Here is a 5,000-nt window from a genome sequence, read left to right on the forward strand (position 1 = left end):
TCAATTCAAGAGACGACTTATCATTATTCATTATAATAAACAAATGTTCAACTTTCTTTTAGAATTACTCTACTCTAACTCATTAGAATAATAACTTATTAGATAATAACTTATTAGAGTTAAATTATACAGTTTCTAATTAAATTATTATACATATACAGTTGGTTTTTTATTACCAATAAAAACAACACCCCTATTCTTCGTTTAAATATGAATACTACTATTTCACTGGAGTTTTATGAAAAAAAAAGCCAAAAGCCCCTTATCGGATTTGAACCGATGACTTACGCCTTACCATGGCGTTACTCTACCACTGAGTTAAAAGGGCCGTTCGATTCAATTACTGAATGAATCGATAAGATCTATTTATATATATATATATAAGTATAAGTTATATATATATAAGTATATGCAGTAGACTCATAGTGGCTAGTAGCTCATTCAGGAATGAGAATTCTAATTTACTTAACGTGTAGAGGGTAAAATGGGTTTATTGATATTGGATTTGATAAATATCAATGCAATGAATTGTTTCAAGGCCGATCATAATTGGCTTATCAGAACAGAACGAAATTCATTTATTTGATTTGATTAATAGATGTACCTTAGCAATTCGACATGGATCCAATATATTTTATCGAAACATGTGATGAAGAGATTTGCTTTGTCCACCGAACCCAATTTTTAGAAAAAAAAAAAAACACACATAATTTTCGATAACTTCTTGCTCCCTCTTCCCAAAATTCCAGATTTACTTTTTGTTAATTTCCTGGCTTAGTGTGAGATAGAAATACGCCTGTCTCGTCTTAATCTTAATAATGAGTGAATCAATGAATGAAAGTGGAAGAAATGAAGAATGAAAGTGGAAGAAATGAAGTTTAACTCCCCTTTTTATGTTTATGTCAGACCAATCACTTCCCGAAAGGATCTTATACTTTGTATTATTAATATAATCTAGTTTCTTTTTATAATATCGATTTATATAATATAATAATATAATAGATTGAATTTATCTAATTTATTTCTATATCTAATTTATTTCTATATAGAATAGAGTGGCGATTCAAATGAATGATTTATGAGTATAAATCATGAATCAAAAATGGAAAATCATAAAAGATGGAAAAAGCTTTCGGATCTAGTCATATCATTCCATTATATTGACAATTTCAAAAAACTGTTCATACTATGAGCATAGTATGATGTCGGTCAGGCAAATATGCCCCCATCGTCTAGCGGTTCAGGACATCTCTCTTTCAAGGAGGCAGCGGGGATTCGACTTCCCCTGGGGGTAGGGTACTACGAAAGGAAGTTGATCATGGATTATCAATAAACCTATAATTGATTCTTCCTGGGTCGATGCCCGAGCGGTTAATGGGGACGGACTGTAAATTCGTTGGCAATATGTCTACGCTGGTTCAAATCCAGCTCGGCCCAATAATTCGCTGATCCGCCATAACATAAAATGCCCATTTTTTTGTATTTTGTTTTCCAGAAAAGCCAAACAAAAAAATTAGGGAAGAATAAAAAAAGTCCAATTTTCTGATATATCCATCCCTACCGCTATTTGTTTTTTATTTGTTCTATTTATTTGTTCCCATAAATTCTGACCTTGATAATGATCTAGATTCATATCAGGATCATTAAGTATAAAGTTTAATGAAAAGAAAGAGTAAAGTAAAGAAAAAAGACTCTTTTTTTTTTTTCATTTTAAAATTGATTATCGATCGATTTGGCAATAACGAAAGGATTACTAGTAACTAGTAATCCGCGTTGCTCTCACTAAAGCGCATACCCGTATGGATATCAATATATCACTCGCGCCTTTGTTTGTTACAACACGGCGATTCGAATCTAAAATTTAAATAGAAAATGGCTTGAATGAAATCATAAGAATATCTATGCTGTACACTTTTCTTTATTGCCCTGGGATTGTAGTTCAATTGGTCAGAGCACCGCCCTGTCAAGGCGGAAGCTGCGGGTTCGAGCCCCGTCAGTCCCGACGGATACAATAAAAAAAAAATACATCAATTGATCCCTCCATTTTCTGTGAAAGGGAATACAAATGAAAGAATTTCATTCCCAAGGATAGCCTTTTTTATTTATTTTTTCCTTTCCATTTTTTGTTGGGGTTTATTTGTAAACTATTTGTAAACGGTGAAAGTGGAAAAGCAGTCAGATGATACATCATCAGATGATTGTACAAGGAAGGCGGTAGATTATCGAAAAGAAAGAGTGGAAAAGAATATATAGAAATAAAGGAAAGGAATTCTTTTGATTGGGCCAGGAATCCAATTTTGTATTCGGTGTGGATAAAAGAGCTTCCTATGTTATACTATTCAATTCTCGACGGTGAATCGATTTGATAGCTTAGATATTGTTATTCATGATATTGATCCGATTCGATGTCATTGAAATGTAAGTCATCGCATTGAATTTACAAGCGACAAATTTATCATCTCTATGGGATTAAATCCCGAGTTATTGCGAAGTAAAAAAAACAATGAAATTATGGAAGTAAATATTCTCGCATTTATTGCTACAGCGCTGTTCATTCTAGTTCCTACCGCCTTTTTACTTATAATATACGTAAAAACTGTCAGTCAAAGTGATTAATTTGAATGAAACTTGACTTTTTATCAAGGATTTAAGAAAAAAAGGATTCCAATTTCACGTCTTAAATAAATTAAATAAAATGAATGGACTAGAATCAGCAGTATCCTATCAAACTCGATAGTATGGTAGAAAAAAAATATGAATCTTTCTACCATACTATCCATATCTATTATTGTAATGTATAAAGATACAAGCTTAATATAGATGAATCTACAATATGTATCTTCATACATGTCGATATCAATTAAATATATGTAATGAAATATATGTAATGTACATAGTATCTCAATTTTATTTCTTCGCTTGATCTATTTTATTTGTGTTGATTTCAATCAATCTGAAATAATTGAAAGGCAAGTCTTACGATTTTCTAATTCTTTCATTTCATGGAACCGATTTTTAATTTAACTTCTTTTCTTTGATCCATGATATGAAATGAGTCAATAAAGCATGGCATAAATAAAATTCCTAAAATAATAAATAAAACAGGGGGTAAGTGTGCAATATGTGACTACACTAAGGCAAGATCTTATTAAATAAAAGAACTACTTTTTTTCTCTTTGAACAGTAACAGTAAAGAGGGAAGGAAATAAAAACAAACAAATACAGAAAAAAAAAAGGGGGGGGGGTTCCTTGTCCCTCATTGTCCATATATAACTCTGGTAAGAGCTGGTTCATCAAAATAGAAAATTTAGGAAGAATTCTTTTTTTTTTTTAATAAATTGCCTATCATCCGTATCCCTTTTACTTTCGAAATACGAACATGGGAATTATTGAAATGTTTGTTTGATTTTGATTGAAAGGGTATTATTCATAGAATACATTACTCCACTAGAATCCAAGAATTTCGAAATGAAGACTAATAAAATAGTTAAAAAGGCTTTGCAAAACGATCTAGAAAACAATTGATACGGTTTGATTCCTCAACCCAATTAGAAGTACCCCTAGAGTCCACTTCTTCCCCATACTACGAGTGAAAGGGAAAATGTAAAGACTACCATTAAAGCAGCCCAAGCAAGACTTACTATATCCATGTGTATTATGTCCCCTAATTTCTATGAATATGAAACAAATAGGAAGGAATTTTTCCATTATTGTTCACTAATAATAGTGGAATTACCGGTGCAGAGTCAAAAGGAAAAGGGAATTCTGACACACCACCGTTGATGAAACACTTCAATAAATCCGCTTATAACAAGTTCTTATATGATTTCTAGTAAAATCGAGAACCATTAAGCACAAGCAAAATACGCAGTAACACTTTTGGAAGTATCAAAAGAATGTTACTCACATGTAGCAATAATAAGACTTCTTCTTTCTTTTGGTGTCCCTTATTAAGTAAAAGCCAATTATCCATCCAATCTAATATTGATTGGATGCCTGAACACTCAGAGACTTTCATCAGTCTGTATACAAAGTATCTTCCAACCCTTCTACAACCATTCATTAGTTAATTAAACACTCCCGTTATCCAATCTAATTCAAGACTCCGATAGTAGCCCCTCTATTAGTAGGGGAGGGGCTACCATATCAAGATTTACTCATTCCCTTCCACTACTCTAGTTTTTCCTTGAATCCTAGACGTAAGGATTTACAACACTTTAGAAAACAAAACCTCCGGAAGTTTATAATCAAGTTTATAATCAAGAAAGTATCAAGAGTCCTTTTCTTACACTTGTTTTTGCCGGAGAAAATTGGTCGAGTTATATCAGCAAAACAGAATATAGGATTTCGCGTTTTTTGTTGATCAGGCGACACCCGGATTTGAACTGGGGAATAAGGGATTTGCAGTCCCCCGCCTTACCGCTCGGCCATGTCGCCAAAAGGCTACAAACAAAAAAATGAGAGTATCCCCTTTTTATTTTTAGATTGGATCCATACCTTCAATTGGTTATAGTATCTCAAGACACACAATATCTAAAAACAAAAACTTTCCCTTTCTTTTTTCTTTTCTATTGAAAAAGAAAATGTGGATTCTCAGTTACAAAAGTAAAAATGCAGGACAAAAAAATTGGAACCATTAACTATTAACTATTGACGGCAAATTTATGGACGATTCTTCTTCACTTGTCTTTCTCTAATGGTATAAGAAAATAAAAATGGATACATAACTAATTAGTATTGATTTTTTTTTTCAATTTTTCAATTCAATAAAAAAACTTTCTTAATTTCAATTATAAATTATATAATTATAAATTATATTATAATAATATAACAGCAATTATGAGTCTATGTAAACCCCCGAACATAAGTTGTTACACAGCTCTAGTTATCTAATGAGGTATTTTATCTATCTAGATATGATGTCCATAGGGAATCAGCAAGAAATTATCGTGTTTCAATTTTTCATTGAATAGATTAAAATTAAAGAAAAAATAGAATTT

General features: G+C 31.7%; 4 non-coding genes across 4 annotated transcripts; 2 read left to right on the plus strand and 2 right to left on the minus strand.

Annotated features, from left to right (window-relative positions):
• Positions 1-256: 256 nt before the first annotated feature.
• On the minus strand, positions 257-328 carry TRNAT-GGU (transfer RNA threonine (anticodon GGU)). Its single transcript has one exon. It is a non-coding gene; the product is annotated as a tRNA-Thr (tRNA).
• Positions 329-1,353: 1,025 nt separating this feature from the next.
• TRNAY-GUA (transfer RNA tyrosine (anticodon GUA)) lies at positions 1,354-1,437 on the plus strand. The gene has a single exon. It is a non-coding gene; the product is annotated as a tRNA-Tyr (tRNA).
• Positions 1,438-1,928: 491 nt separating this feature from the next.
• TRNAD-GUC (transfer RNA aspartic acid (anticodon GUC)) lies at positions 1,929-2,002 on the plus strand. The gene has a single exon. It is a non-coding gene; the product is annotated as a tRNA-Asp (tRNA).
• A 2,363-nt stretch (positions 2,003-4,365) lies between these two features.
• TRNAC-GCA (transfer RNA cysteine (anticodon GCA)) lies at positions 4,366-4,437 on the minus strand. Its single transcript has one exon. It is a non-coding gene; the product is annotated as a tRNA-Cys (tRNA).
• Positions 4,438-5,000: the final 563 nt, after the last annotated feature.

This window comes from Durio zibethinus, unplaced genomic scaffold (genome assembly GCF_047325235.1).
Source record: "Durio zibethinus cultivar Kanyao isolate XHJ-2024 unplaced genomic scaffold, ASM4732523v1 HiC_scaffold_292, whole genome shotgun sequence".
Taxonomy (NCBI): domain Eukaryota; kingdom Viridiplantae; phylum Streptophyta; class Magnoliopsida; order Malvales; family Malvaceae; genus Durio; species Durio zibethinus.